The sequence below is a fragment of the Calidris pugnax genome, unplaced genomic scaffold (assembly GCF_001431845.1).
Source record: "Calidris pugnax isolate Ruff unplaced genomic scaffold, ASM143184v1 scaffold1, whole genome shotgun sequence".
Taxonomy (NCBI): Eukaryota; Metazoa; Chordata; class Aves; order Charadriiformes; family Scolopacidae; genus Calidris; species Calidris pugnax.
Window position 1 is genome coordinate 3,698,597 of NW_015090800.1, and position 16,245 is coordinate 3,714,841.

The following is a 16,245-nucleotide window of genomic DNA, read 5'->3' on the forward strand; positions in this document are numbered from 1 at the left end:
TCTGGCAGACCTTGCTCATTTAAGCTGAGAGGCAACTTTTAAAACTCTTTCATAGGCCATGTTGGTTTTGCATTTTAATTTGTTAAAGTGCATTGTACGTGATCACTAGTACAAACATCTGCAAAACTGCATCTTTTTTCCAGATTCTTAAGGAAAAAAATACTGAGTGGAATATACTATCTTTTCTGAACTGAAATAAGCCTGATCACAAGCCAGCTGATAGCTGCTCACAAAAACAGCTAAACTGAATCAGACTAAGTACCTACTGCAGCAGTATCCTGTCTCCAACTGGGGCCAAACCAAGTTGATAAGGTGTGTAAGTTGAGCGTTGCAGCGGTGTGCTCTTAAAATATTCTGGCAGCAGTTTAAGAGCTCTTGTGTTTAACAGCCATCAGGTAACTTCTTGTTCAGTGACCTTGTGAATCTGTTGCATTCCAAGGGAATGATTTTTCACAGCCACGCTTCTTGTGAGTAATTGCTATCTCTTATTTGGTTTGGGCTTGTTGTTTGCTGTTAGATTCATTTGCTGCTGCTGTTTTTTACCATGGAGGAGACAGACCAGCTGGTCTATGTCCAGCTGTGTTTCCCAAGCTGCTCCAGGTTTAGTTAACTTCTGGCATAACTCCCTGCACTGGTGTCAGGTCAAGGAGAGTCCTAGTCTGCTTAATTGTGGTCTGTATAAATTATTCCTAAGCCATTGATTATCCTTGTCAGTCTTCTTCTATAAGTCTTTTTTAAGATCTAGAGTAAGGCAAGGATCGAAACTTTTTGTGTAGAGCTGAATGCAAGAAGTTGGTGGAATGGGTCTCTATCTTTTTGTTTCTCATTCTGCTTGCTTTTGAATGATACTGAGCTCAATAGGAGAGAGCTTGGAACTATAGTAAATGGAAAAGTTGAGCAGCAATGATCAGCAGAGCTTTGAATTTTACCTAGGGCTCATTATCTATGTTGTCCATGTTTTAGAGGGGAAACAGGATATAACAGGTTTTTTCCCCCATTACCTTTGGAACTTTTAATGAAGGCCTGACTATACCAGAATGGATGAACTGCACAATAAAAAGCTCAAGTCATGAGGCAACGTGTTGTGATACAAAGGCAAAATGCTTAGCTAAGGTGTTTTCCATTTACTGGGTTCAGACCAGTGGCACAGATAATCTCACTGCTGACTAAGAAAGATGTATTTGCAGGTTTGGTTTAAGAGCACTGTTCCATAGCTGATGGAAACTGAAAATTATTTGGGAATAATATAAGTCTTCTGCTGTAGTTCCATCAGAAAGCTCGTTATTATGCTGCTGAGGAAGTAGGCACAGAAGAGCAGAAGGTGCTAGTCCTTCAAGAAGCTTACTCCACTCCCTGGAGGTGGTCATGGTGACCTGAGTCTATGGTGCCTCTGATACTGGTAGAATACTCATTTTCCTGAAGCATGTTGTTTGTAGCGTGGTGTGTTCTTGCCTGGCTTTAAGAGGCATCCTTGGTGTTTTCAGGTCTATGAAGTGCTAGACCTGTAGCCTCTTGCACATCTGTTCCTCGTACTAGATGTTGATCCAGCCTGGGGATTAGTAACTAACAAATGCCCCATGGGCCACTGGAAGGTGTGTGGAGATGCTGTCAAGGAATGTACCTTGAGACTACCTAGATAGCTGAAGAGGGAGGCTAGAAAGTTTTAGTGTGTGGCAATACCTTTGCTGCAGGTCCCTGAACTGATAGAACAACTAAAACTCCTCAGAAGACAGTTGTAGCTTTTCCCTTCCTCTCTCCTGCTGCAGTGATTTGACCAGCAAAACTCTTGCTTTTCTTTAATCAACTGAATCTACAATAGCAGTAAATGAAGCACAAGTCTCTACCCTAGCCTGTCATGGCAGTTTACATAGAACCAACTCCTCAAAAAAAATAAAAAGCAAAGTCTGAAGTCACAAAAAAAAAAAACCACAGAAGAGGCTGGCAGACTTTTGGAATCCTTAAAACCAAATACAAGGGAGATCATCTTTGTAGCTGCTTCTCTACAGCCGGCAGATGTGAGTGGAACAGTGCCTTTGTGGCATCCAGGTTGGGGTAGGTGAAGCAGTGAAGCTGGGATGTCTGCTTCTTGATGAGCAGCTTCTAGCAAACAGGCTTACTGCCATCTGAGTCATACAGCTGTAGATCTGCTGCAAAATAGAAGATACATCGCCCAAATGTTTCTCATTTTAACTTTGCTAAGGTCTCGGCAGCTGAAAAAGATCTATTATCTCTAAAACAAATGCTCAATCTCTGGCTTCTAACTTGTTTTGAATTTTTTACTATTATACGGCTGCTGTGATCATCTAGTCCAACTTCCTGCCTACCACGGTCTATAAACATCCTGTAAATAACTTCAAGTCTGATAGCTGCGATTATATTGGAATGTTGTTAGAAAATTCTTATGAAGTGGAGAATATTTCAAGTTGGACTTGAAAAAGAGCTGTGAGTAGGTGTCGCTCCTACTGCTGTCGGCTGACAACCTCACCACCATCTGAATGCCTGGAAGCAGAAGGACCTTCCACAGAGCTCAGTTTCTAATTGTGACTATGATGATACCCTGTAACTCACCTTCTTGATTAAGTATGTTTTGGGGGAGGAAAAAAAAAGGGAATACCTGTTCCAGGCACCTTCCTGTCCATACCACCGCGCTGTAACTGTTTGGGGTCAATTGCTGAGATTTTTCTTGGGTCTCTTTAGGAGAGTTGCTGTAGGAAATCCAATCTGACAGAATTGCTTTGCCATTTCTGGGGCACCTGTTATTCAAAGTCTAAAGCAGCTCAAAGATATGTCATCATTTCCTTTATAGACTTGAAACCCTGAACTACAAAGAAAATCAGTTGGAAAAGGATATCCATGAAGTGTGTATCCTAGCCCTGAGCCTCCATTACACAATCGTCCTTCCTCTCTGCAGGCACTGCTGATCCACATTGTTCTTCTACTGGGCTCCAAGAGCCTAAAGCAATCAAAAGAATTTTGAGTTATGTGTTAACGAGTTCAAGAGCAAGAAGTCTTAATTAACAGACACCTCATTAAACCTCCAGCAGAGGGATGGGCTGCAGTAGCACTGAGTTTTTACCAGAGAAAACAACATCCAGTCACATCCTTTGAGTCAAAACACAAACAGACAGTATCTAGGGAGCAGTGCAAGAGAGTGAAAATCTACTGTTGGCTTTTATGAAGCTGCCCGGGTTTTATGCTTGTTAAATAAGCCAGTTGCCAAATAAAATAATTCCTCTGTGTCTCTTGTATCAGACTTTGGATTTGCTGGGAGAGAGTCACACTCCTAACTGCAGCCGTTCTGCTGATAAAGGCAGTATTTATATGTTCTTGTAGATATGATAACCAAACACACAAATCCACCAGTTTATTAGTTTTTAGCAGTTTATAAATAGGAAACCTCATTAAGAAAGTGGCTCCCAAAAGATAATTCAGCAGTGTCCTCGGAAGAGCTTTGATTCTGTTACGCTGAGATTACTGAACTAAGAATCTCAAGCAACGTGTCTTATCTAAAAAGATCTTCTGATGTTAAATGTAAAATGTTGTCTGGGGTAAAACATATGCTATCTTTTAGCTGTTAGACCTTTTGTCCAAAAATACAACCACTAGAAGAATCTAAATTTCTCTGACACTTGTCAGGATTTGTATTTATGACGATGACTGCTTATTACAACTCCCAAAGATTCAGATTTATTAAACTTCTTTATCATTACTAAATGATAAGAGATTATATATTTTGCTACAGCTGACAATTTTGTTACAAGAAGAGTAGAGCAGATACAGATAAAGGACTGATTGATAAAAAGAGAAGCAAATTTATGCACGCTCCAAGATTCCTCTTGAGAATGCCTGTGATCTACCTTCTCCTGTCCTGTGATACATATTCCACTTGTACTGTGATTTAAAACACATGCAGAATTACAAATTGCTTGAAATAGTACTATATTGTCGTGATCCAGGATGTGAAGATCATGCCTGTGTTAGTCTTCCAAAAAAGGATAGTCCTTGTGATTTTTGCATCTAGAAAAAGAGAGTATGATTAAAACTCTTCAAGGGTATAGTCTTACGGCAAAGAAGAAAAAGCTTTTTTCCCTTGACAAAAGCTCTGCAGAGCTAAAGCTGTGAACTACAGTAAAAAAAACATTAAAGTGAGTCTGCTTGGTTTACACAGGGCGGTGGAAGTTAATGCTGTGTAACCTTCATATATATCAGTGACCTTGCTCTCAAAAGATAGTCTGTCTTTTGCTTTGCTGAAATCACCAAACTTCCCTGCCATATCAAACCGCTCTCTTGTGAACTCCTAAGTAGACAGTATGCTACTAGAGAAGTGGATAACCTGGGAAAAGAGAATAATTTAAAGATCTTGGTATGTCTGTATCTAACTGTTCTATTATCTAGACGCTGCCTTAATAAGGCTGGCACAAATACATAGGCACAGCTTCTCACTTCAAAAAAACTTACAACTCTCATTCTTAAAATGGAGTTTATTTACACTGACTGTCTCTTATATAAAGCAGCCAAAGAAAACAGAAAAGGAAAAAAAAAAATCACCGCCTGTTTATTTTGGAATTTGGAGCTGATTTTGGTTTTCAGACAGTCTGTTACAAGATGATCTTAACTCACAGTGGACCTGCAAAAATCCCAAGGCTGCCGAGCTGTGCGAGACGGGCAATGCTCTAATAAACCCTAGTGCTGGTTTCCAGCAGATATAGATGTGACCAGGTATTGGCTGAGGTTCCCTCTCTTTATTTTTTTAAATAGGGCTGTCAAATGCTGTCTGGTAAGAGGATATCCAGTGATGATCCAACTTGATAAAACATAGAGGAAGAGGAGGTACCCACTCAACGCACAGATGCGATACCGCTTCTTGAAAGCCAGGAAGGTTTCCATCTCCTCTTTAACCAACTCCAAGTCAAACACCTGAATAAAGGTCCCAAAGGGCTGGGTTACCTCAGTTTGCAAAAAGACAAGCGTTAAGTTCATTTGCAGAAAGAATCCCAAAAGCAGAAGTAGAAAAGCATTGTATTTGTTGAGGCACTAGGAAGCATGCAATAGAAGCACATCTGTGGTGAACAATGAATAAATGTCGTAAAATTGCCGTGCAGGTGGGGTCTAACTGCATCATATTTATGTCACAAGGTGGAAAAGCTTATCTCTCTTGCTTGATGAGTTCTGGTGAAGGAGACTTGGCTCCTTACTTTTAAAGTAACTTTTTGTATTTGTAAAATAACCTACATGGACTCTAGCAGACAAAAGGTTTTGCCAGTTCTAAGTACGTAGGGGGTACTTTGTTCCCCTGCCAGAGTGGCTTTTTCTGTGTAAAGTTTAATGCCATTAATAATTTTGTAAGGTACCCTCTTACCTTAAAATTTTCCTTGATAGGGTGTGGAGTGAAAGATTTGGGAATTACAGTCAGGTTTCTTTGAATCTGGAGCTGGATAAGCACCTGCAGGAACAGATAGGGAATTAGAGCTGGGAAGCTCTGCCTGTCTTCTGAAAGTCAAAAACTAGATGTGCCTACATGGAACGGCTCTACTGATAATCAGAGGTGGCTCACATAGGAAAAGCACTGTAGTAAACCCTTCCTAATTACTACACGAGCTCATTTAATCATTATCTGTCTCTGAAGTTGAGATGGCAGCATGGGAGTGTATTGAACAAGAGCTCAGGGCTGGCCAGGGATGTTGTGTGTAGAAGTGGCTAGCGTGCCAATTAAAGCCCCAAGCCATTGGTAATCTTCTGCCCATCGTTAAAATTAACGTTAGAGATCATATTTTTTAAAAGCATTACTCAGCTTTCCATAATACCTCTGTAAATAGTTACTTTAGCACAAGTGAGAAAAATACATGTCTCCAGGGAAAATACTGTGACCAGCATTAACCTGAGCTGGGCTTTTGTTGTATTTGAGTGCAATTTCCTTAATTTGGGGATCATCAAAAAGGGAGATATCCTGAGGCTTGGACCTGTGAAGATAAAAAGCAGACTTCAGCAGTTGACTGCTGAAGTCTGACTTCAGGAGACTTCAGCAATCTTCTTCCTCGAGAACTGTAATGTAAGAATACTATTTAAATTATAAGAAAACATCATCTTGCACACTTTAATTCACCAGTCCTTGCCTGGGAAGCCCCTGCCTTCATTCTTTTCCTTTTATCGCAGAAGAGCCCTGGAGTTTCTAGTATAACAGGTCACTGTAACACATTTCAGTCCAGCCTGGCATCAGGCTGGGAATTCCTTTGGTCCAGGTCCCAAAAATTTCATTTTACAGAGCAGCAGCTGTCGTGTCCTTCACAAGCACAGCCCCTGGGGTAAATGCCCCGTCCCAGGTCAGAGACAGCCATAAAGGGTGGAGTAAAAGCAAAATTTCTTCAACTCATCCATATAAAAACCTGATCCATCTGTCTTAGCAGAACTGCAAAGTTGCTATTTTCATAAACATGTGCCTTTTTTTGGGTTTTTTTAAGTTCAGAAGTTGTCTTACATGTTTAATAAGCTCACCCAAGTTCAATTAAGAATTTATCTTCCCTACATTCACCAATCAATCGATCCTTTTTCTCCTAAATATGAAACTCCAGTAGCAGCACAAGTATGAATTAGTGGAGCGAATAATAAGCATGAGAGAAATTTGTCTGTCATTTTTAACGAATTTGTCAATGTTTTTCTAATTACCTCAGTTCCACTCTGTGAGGATTTATCCACATCCTAGGACTGGTTTGCTGAATTGCCTCCGATCTATGTAGGTCCCACAAAGCATTCTTACCGTGGCCAGTTGGGCGCTCCAAGGGGACAATATGCAGTGACAGAGATCCCTTTGGACTGGCAGAACTTAACCAGCTCTTCCTGAGGAAGGTAGGGGTGGCTCTCAATCTACAAAATGGAAAAAAGAATAGGTTTCTTCAGAAGCAGAAGGTAGTTCAAAGTCTAGCATCACTATGGTGACCTACCAAGTCCCGTATCAGCTTTGAAAAGGTGGTTGGTTTTCCATCTATGGGTTTTTTTTAAGGAGTCAGCCAGTGTTTCAGATTGCATCCCCTTCTTCCCAGCTGTTTGCCTCATTTGTCATGACCCATATCAATGGGCTTCAAGGTCTAGTTGTGCACATCCAGCTGAAGCACCCAACTCTTGTGTCATCTGGTCCTAGCAGCGTAGCCTGGCTTTGGTCCTATCTATTGACCCAGCCTCTCTTCCCTTGGGTGCTGTAGGAAGGGAGAAGGTTAAGCCCCACCATGTTCTCCATTGCAGAGCTCAGCTCTCAGCCTGCATGAGCTTAGTCAGAAGAAAGATGAAGGTTGCTCTTCCAACCCAGGAGCATGGTGGGCTTGTGTGACTGCAGCTTCCTGTGCGGGGAAGGGCACAGAACGTTCTGCAGCCTTCATTACTTCATGATTTAGCCAAACACAGTTGTGTTCTCACACGGGTATCAAAACAACCTGGACATAAAATCTATTGCAGTGCCAGAGGTGTTCCATCAAATGCCATGTCAGCACTGATGAGTTTGAGAACAATTTACCTGATTATTTGCAGGTTTGTTTCTCAAGTCTGTCTGTCTGTTTGCGGTTGAAGGTGGAGACTCCAATGGCCTTCACCATTCCTGCATCCACCAGCTCTTCCATAGCCTAGAGACACTACAGAATCAGACTTGCTATTGAATTAAGATCTTTTCTTTTTTTCATACAAAAAAAATGCCTGCACCAAGACTTCAGTGAAAATCATCACGGCTGGGAGCCTCTTCTGCTATGGCATTTGTCCAGCCCATTAAGCCCTGGTCAAAGTCTCAGGCTCTCACATGTATCATCATACAAATAAATAACAACATTATTCAAGTTTAACAATTAACACTTATTATTATTTCAGTAGAATACAACTATCTTGAAATAGTATCCCCAGGTAGACCTTCTGCTCGTAAATAAAAGAGATTTTTTTTTTAGGGTAGTTCCTCAGCTAACAAAGTAATTATCCTGTAACCAAAAGCTTATTGTTTGGAACAGGGCGGCTCGAGGAGGATCTGTTCTGGGAGAGCTAGAGCAGGATACCTCTTCATCAGCCTTGATTAATTTCCCAAAGGAGATGTACCATTTAGTGGTGTCAGTACAGTGTAAGCAGTGCTGTGTTCCAGCCAGGCAGCCCTAATTAGATTGGCACCTCCAGCAGAAAAGGAGCAGGAGAAATTCAGCTCCTACCAGCCTTTAGAGCAGAAGACACAGCTCTTCCAAAGGAGAAATCACTTTTATTTAAGGTTGCTATCGTAAGCAGCAGCCTGAAACGTCCACTTTTTTTCCTTCGAATGAGCAACAAGACTGTGCTTTATTCTTCATCTGATGGAAGAGAAGAAGCATCAGCAGGCTCTTCTGACTCTGGGGAGTCTCCTGTCCTCTTCCAATCCTGCTGTGCTGGGTGCAGGGTGGGGTGGAGGGGAAAAGCCCAAACCATCAGCCACAGAGAAATTCCACCTTGCCCAAGTCCTGTCACCCACACAGCCTGTGCTCATCCCTGTTTGCGTTGCACACACAGCTTTAGAGGAGGACTTTGGGCACGTTCCAGTACTTTTGGGGTGGGAGAGAAAGAATTTTGAGTGCTGTGAGTACATTGGAACGAGCATGTTGGCTTTCTGTGGTCTGGACAGCTCAGGTGTAACTAGAGAGAAGCATGGCAGCAGATAGAAAAATACCTCCATTTTGGCAAAGGAACCCAAGAACTCAGCAATCTGGAGTACTTCACCTCAGAAATTCTCTCAGAACAATTCCCAAAGTGGAAACCCTGAAGTTTCCAAGCTGATATTTCAAACTAGCAATAATTTTTTTGCCCACTCAATGAACGTACCTCCCACGTATCCAGAAAATCTGTATCGCTGGGAATGACCACCCTGTTTCCATCCTCAGGAAAGATCTCCTCTCCTGCCTACCATCAAAAAAGGAAAGGAAATTTAAGGCAGGCCAAATTGTAAGTAGCTAGAGAAATCACTTAGAAGTTCGACAAGCAAGTGGAGCTGGAGACACACTGGGTATCCTGGCTTATGGTTGTGTTGGGGAGAGTGGTGGCCAAATCCAGTAATATATACGAACAAAGGAATCTTCAAGAAAATCTGCCTTTTGAGAACCTGTCCTACTGATGGAGGAAGAGCAGACACCTTGGTGTGCCTCAGGCAGGCTGGGGGAAGGCCAGGGATGTGGCACGATGGGGAAATGAGGGCTTGTTTAACCTGAGGGTAAAGAGAGAAGAGAAGAATAGGAACTAAGTAATTCACAGCTGTTTGATCCCTGATAAGCAAATGACTGCCAAATCCCAGGCTTTAAGAGGGATGTGATCGTAACCAGCAGCCTGAAATGTCCACCTTTTTTTCCATTTCCACACCCTGGGAATGATGTGCAGGGTAAAATAAGGTGATTTTTGTACTATAAGACCTAGCTTAAGCAGCCATGACCTTACCTTTCCTCCTGGGCACTCCGCGTGGAGGTTTGTCATTATGTCCTAACGAGGTCTAACAACACTCCTCATTAGAGAGGAGTAAGGGCATGTCTGGTCCCAAAGGAAGAAGTGGCAGAGCTCCTACAGACAGCTCCTGGGAGTTAAAATCCTTGAATCCCGTGGGCCAGTGCATCAGGTAGAGATCCAAACAATCCAGCCGGAGGGCAACAAGTGTTTTCTGGCACATCTCCCTCACCAGGGACCTCTCCTGGAAGGGGGACCACAGCTGTGGGGGTAACACAGAGTCTGCTCTCTGAGATGCTCTCTGCAGAGCATCCCTGGCGGGGAAACACATGGCACAGACACAGAGGCTTCTCATCTGGAGGAAGCACCACTTTTGTGCACCTTATTTTACTTGCAGGGCTGACGGTTAAGTAAAATGAGAAGGAGATGCTCTAAAATTCCAACGATTCATACGGCGATTAAACAAAATGTAGGGGGGGAAAAAAAATCAAATCAAAACTGGTGAAAATTGAGCCACCAGCTTCCAGCAGATAGAAGTTACTTTATTTTTCCTACCATTGTTGTTGGGGGGAAAAAACAAAACAAAGCATAACATACAGGAGTTAACAGGCTGAGGCCGGTATCGCAGCGGGAGTGACCGCGAACACAATAGCCCCGCTTCCTATCTCAGAGGCAACTGAGAGCACGGCCTCAGTTCCTGTCTCCGTGGCTGACAATGGATATGGACTACAAAAAAATCCCTCTCAAATCAATCAAATCAAGCCTTTTTTTTTATTTTTATTTTTAAGAGTTGACCTCTTCCTTCCCTCCATCTGCAAAACGCTTTGCCCTGACAGGAATGAATTCCCAGGTGAGCTTCGCTCCCCTGCACTTTGCAGGTTGGGACCTTGCCTCTCTTCCTGGGAGCTGGCCTCGTGCTATCCAAGGACATACCTTACTGACAACAAAGAGGTTTTCTCTCCTCACAGCCCCCTCCTCAATTTTCTCTCGTAGTGCATCCCCAATCTCACTCTCATTCTGGTACAGGAAGGCGCAATCAAAGTGATGGGACCCAAAGTCGATGGCAAACTTCACTGCATCCCTGGCTGCTCCTTGGAGAGCCTGAAACCAGAAGAAAAGTCAGTAATCTGGGAATTAGCAGAAAAATAAGTCTGCCTTTCTCCACATCTGGAGTTTTTAAGCCCCCCAAAATTGAGGGGTTACAGATTGGATCTTGCTTTCATTAGTTTTCTGGAATAAAATGGCCATGGGAATCACTGATGAGTTGCACGAGCTGATCTGCCCTGGGAACAGTCACATTTGGACACTCAGGCTATCTCAAAATAATTTCTAATTTGCCCAAGAATTAAAGGCAATTTTAGTGTGAGATATGGGCGACATGAGGAAATGAATCACCCCTGGAGATCTTGCTGGCCCTGAAGGCAAACAAGGCAGCTTTTGTGGACAGAGGAGAAGGGGAGAAGGGAGGTGAGAGGACAGCAAACCGCTACAGATAGTGCCACCTCCTGGGTGAAACACACAACCTGGAATTTAACAGCAAAGTAAATCACTTCAGATCCTTGGCTCGGAGACACTGCAGAGTTGTTTGACGACTGGAGACCGATTCAGGAAAATGGCACTTCAAACAGAAACATGATTCAAAACCGTGACCGCTGCCTACATTTAACTTCACTACAGCCCCACACATCGTCTTTTTTTTTTTTTTAAATGATTTCACTTCTCCAAGTATTTCCTATGGAAGGGTGCTTGGTTGATTCATCTGCATTTAAAGAAAAACATAGATGCTGCAGCGGTTTTTTCCATAAAGCTACAAGCAACCGAACAGCTGCTTTAAAGTTTTACAAGTTTTCTTTTTTGCAGCCCCTTTCCTCATTCCACCCCTTCCTACGGACGAAGGCAGCAGCTCCTGGGGCTGCAGGGGAGAGCAGGCTGGTGGTGACACTGGCCAGATGCTGGGCACTATAGATTGTCTCATCTCTGGGTGCTGCTGTAGTGTGGAAAAGCTGCCGGGCAGGAGCGATAAGCGTTGCTTTGGAATGGAGGGGTGGGTGGTGGAGAGGAAAAGTGACAATATAGAATCATGGAATGGTTAGGGTTGGAAGGGATCTTAAAGATCATCGAGTTCCAACCCCCCTGCCATGGGCAGGGACACCTCCCACCAGACCAGGTTGCTCAAAGTCACATCTAACCTGGCCTTGAACCCCTCCAGGGATGGGGCAGCCACAGCTTCTCTGGGCAACCTGTTCCAGTGTCTCACCACCCTCACAGGAAAGAATTTCCTCCTGATATCTAATCTAAGTCCCCCTTCTTTGAGTTTAAAACTCTTATCCCTCATCCTATTGCTCCACTCCCTGATACAGAGTCCCTCCCCATCTCTCCTGTAGGCCACCTTTAGGTACTGGAAGGCTGCTACAAGATCTCCCAGAGCCTTCTCCAGGCTGTCTTGATAGCAGAGGTGCTCCAGCCCTCTGGTCATCTTCATGGCCCTCCTTTGGACTTGCTCCAACAGATCCATGCCCTTCTTATGTCGTGGGCCCCAGACTTGGACACAGTACTCCAGGTGGGGTCTCATGGGAGCAGAGTAGAGGGGCAGAATCACCTCCCTCGACCTGCTGGCCAGGCTTCTCTTGATGCAGCCCAGCATACAGTGCCTTTCTGGGCTGCAAGCAAACATTACCAGCTCATGGTGAGCTTCTCACCCCCCAACACCCCCAAGTCCTTCTCCTCAGGGCTGCTCTCAATCCGCCCAGCCAGTATTTGTGCTTGGGATTGTCCTGACCCACATGCAGGACCTTGCATTTACGCCCCATGATTACACAAAAGCCTGTAATGTGAGATGTTTTTCAGAAAAATAATCCATTGCTTCATTCTACACATTAGTCACTGAGCAGGACCTCAAGTTCCTGAAGGCAGAGTGACTGGGTAAAGGAGAGGCCCCGTTGCCACACTGAAACACGGGGAGTCACAGCTGAAGCTGCTGTGGGAACCTTGAGATCTAATAGCTTTGATTAAGTAATCGCAGTGGGTTTGGGCCATGTTTTCATTGCATTAACATGAGATTTTTGTGGTACCAGGGATCATGTGTCCAAAATTTTCCTTTTGCTTAGTCCTAACCAGTTCCTGTTGGCGTCTTAACACGTCCCTTCAGGGAGGTCACCCACCACAGCACCAGTGTCCTCAGAGGCCCCATGCAGAGCACACTTTGGTTTTTTGAAGCCTACTTAGTTACTTTAGGTTTCTTAGTGCCTTTTGTCATCAGACCAATCAAGACTGAAAGGATCAAACAACCTCAGCCCCGTTTGTGCGTAAGTTATGTGATGCTCAGCAGCAGCCCACCCAAAAATATAGCAAGAATAATCTAAGATACTTTTGTGCCGACTGGACAGTGTCTTCTAGAGTTGGCTGCTTGCAATTCAACACATTTAGTTTCCAGTCTCAAATCCAGGGGACAATCCACTATTTTTTTTTGTTTTCCTTCTTAAATCTCGTTTCCAGCCTCCTTTGACATTTATAATTCAGTGTGTCTTTAAATCTTCCCTGTTACCAAAACTCCATTAGATAACATTTGCAGGTAAAGAACTCTGCAGACTATTTTCCAGCGAAGTGCTGCGTGCTCCTTTGCCACCATACAAAACTTAGCCTCAGTCTCCAAGGAGTTAATGCACATTCCTATTTCCAAATCCACTCATTGCCACTTAAGTTCCTATATCTACGTGCACTCATCGAAGATGACATCTACGTGGCATGCTGCCATTTTAATACCTAGTGCCAAAAGTGAAAAAAAAACCAACAAACAAGCTAGACAGAAGGTTTTACTTTTGTAGTATGTCATTTTTGTCCATAGCTAAGGAAAAATCTCCTTCTACCTGCACTAAGCAAGCACTACCTGCTCACTTAAAAAACCAACCATCCTGAAGGAGAGGTGTAAACACCTGGATTACCTGAAATATTTCAAAAAGCAAGAAACGCTGCACGGAGGATTTGCTGCATTTTCCTGACCTGAAGAGGAGGTTGCTGAAAATGTCTACCTTAAGTCTCAGCCATTCCATGCTGTCACCTGTGTGACCAGAGGCATGGGGACAAGGAGAGGTCCCCAGCTCCAGCAGGGACCTGCCAGGTCCCCAGGCCCAGGGTGGGCATCCTCACATGGGTGGGCAGCTCCAGGTAGGTGGCCGTGCGTGGTCCCCTCTCCGCCACCACAGGCAAGGAGAGGCCACAGCCCCTTGCAAAACATTTTAAATAGACTTTGCCCCTTTCTCCTCCCTGCTGAGCAGCTGCCGACAAGGAAAATATGGGCAGAAGTGCTATAACAAGCTAGAGAAGGCAGGGATTTTGCCTTTATCTCACCCTTTGAAGAATTAAAAAACTTGCTGTGGGCTCCTCGCATGAATTTGGTGACACGTTGCATTGACTGAGGTCACAGCTTCTTGTACACCTCACAGTCTCTGCTTTCCTGCAAGAAAAGTGAGATTTAGAGAGTTTGCACACACCCAAAGAACAATTTCTCATCTCACCTGTCTGCTCCTGCTCACATCACCAGAAGAATCACAGAATGATACGGGGTTGGAGGCCATCTAGTCTAACCATCTAGTTGGAGGCCATCTAGTCCTCCATGGTTGGAGGCCATGATACCTCTGGAGGCCATCTAGTCCAACCCCCCTGCCAAAGAAGCCAAAAAGCTATTTGTCTCAGGAGGAGGCACAGTTATGGCCACAGGAGGGATCATTGTTAAAAAAAATCCCAATACTGCTTCATCCCATCCATCATTGGACACAAGAGGAAAATTTTTTACAACGAGAACAACCAGCCATTGGAATAATCTCCCCAGGGAAGTGGTGGATTCCCCAACATTGGACACTTTTAATATTCAGCTGGTCAGGTGCTGGTCCATCTTGTCTAGATGGTGTTTTTGCCAAGAAAGGTTGGAACAGGTGATCTTTGAGGTCCCTTCCAACCTGGTATTCTCTGATGCTATGATCCCCAGAGCACCAGCCACCCAAATTATACATCTCCCCTCCATTGCAGCCTATGGCTCATGCTCCAGAGCTGTGGGACACAGGGACAACATGGTCCTTCTAGGGGAGGGTTCTCTCACTTGAAACGGGAGCTGAGAAATAAACAAAGCTTCATCTTTTCAAGATCCATCATGTGAGCTCGGCGTGACTCTTCAAAACCAAAACTCCTTAATCTGTGAGACTGCTGGCCACAACCGGCACGCTGTGGCACACCTGTGTTTCCTGGAGCTGTTTTCTGTACTCACCCACTTTTCAGAAGCCAAGCATCTTGTCCCTTGGTGGTTCCTTGGTGTCACTTGATGGCTTTTTCTGTTTGCGTGCCGTCCTACATTAGATTTTTTTTACCGTTCACAGTTAAAAGATCTTCTTCAGCATTAAACAGAATAACAGTTGTCCAAGGCTCAGCAGGAATAGCAGCCTGTTCTGGAAAATCCAAAACCTCTTGATTTTATGCAGAGTGGGTCTGACCCCAGCCTGGAGGCTCCTGTGTCCTGCCAGAAGGAGCTGGCAAGCGACCTGCTTTCTGAGCCCTGCCCAAAATTTTGCAAGGACTCATTTTAAGGATGCAAGTGGTAAGCATTTATTGTTTGTCCAGCCGCTAACAAACTTTTCCTTCCCAGTCATTTCTTTGCCTGTTATGGGCAAAACCAGCCCCAGGGGTAGCACCATGTTTCAACAGGTGGGCTCTGAAACGCCTGGTGACCTGGGGCAGGTCGCTTCATTCAGGTACTTCTTACATTGCAGAAGCTGATGTAGATAACAGGCTGGCCTTCCAGTGCAGCTGTTGTGTCCCCTGTCCCTCAGTGACACGTAACCACCTCCTTAATGAGAGGGACTCTCCCCCAGCTCCTCAACCTCCACTCTGCCCATCGCAAAGGCTGGCGTGGAGAGGGTTAACCCACTCGCTGCTCCAGAGTTTTCATCCTGAATCAAAGTGCATCCCGGTCATTAGGCTGAAATTTCACTCATTAGTCTATTTTAGGAAAACAGTCATTAGCTCAGATCACCCTTTCTTAAGCTTGTGTGAAGGTCTTTGTTCCCTTTGCCTTTATGTTAAAGTCCTTGTCCAGTTCTTCACAGCCCTTGCGATTATTATAATTTTTTTTTTAATTCAGGTAGATTTAGCTCAAAACTATTTCTCTTCCAGTTTCTTGGCTTCATCTATGTCAGAATTATTTTTTTTTATCTCTGTCAAGCTCTCTGAAGTGTTGCTGACTCCCGGGCACGTTTCCACAGGCAGGTGCAACCAGCACTGAGCCTGCCAACCTGGAGCTGGTAAAACATAAGCCAGCCACGTGGGGAACAGCACGGAGGAGTCAGAGCTAAATAGCTCTCTTCTAAAACACTAATTGCTTCATAAAATACCTCTGAAAGGTTGGTTGGGGGTTTGTGTTTGCACTTGCCAGGGGAGTGCTGCTCTCCGCTCACAGCTTCGAGCCCAAGCTGTGGTGTCAGAGGAAATACCAGCAGGGATGTTGCTGGCAAAGCTGATCCTGGCTTGACACGGCCAAAATTTCCCTGGAAATGTATGGTCTCAGTCAGGGCAGGACCAGAAACACGGCTCTGTGGACAGGAGACCAGTGAGACAAAGCTGTAGGGAACGCCGGGGGGCCAGCGAAGGGCCAGCGCTGGCTTCCAGGGGGGCCAAAAACTGAAGCTGTCCCCAGGGGCCAAAAAAACCCAGTGACAGAACCTGCTTAGCAAAGGTTAAACCCCTTGGAAGATGCCTTTGATGACTTAAAACTACCACCATTCCCCTGCAGGAACATCATCCCAGGGTTCACTATTGGAATCTATCAGACACCAC

At 44.4% G+C, this 16,245-nt stretch overlaps 1 pseudogene; it reads right to left on the bottom strand.

Annotated features, from left to right (window-relative positions):
* Nucleotides 1-3,741: 3,741 nt before the first annotated feature.
* Nucleotides 3,742-14,068, bottom strand: LOC106885222 (annotated as a pseudogene).
* Nucleotides 14,069-16,245: the final 2,177 nt, after the last annotated feature.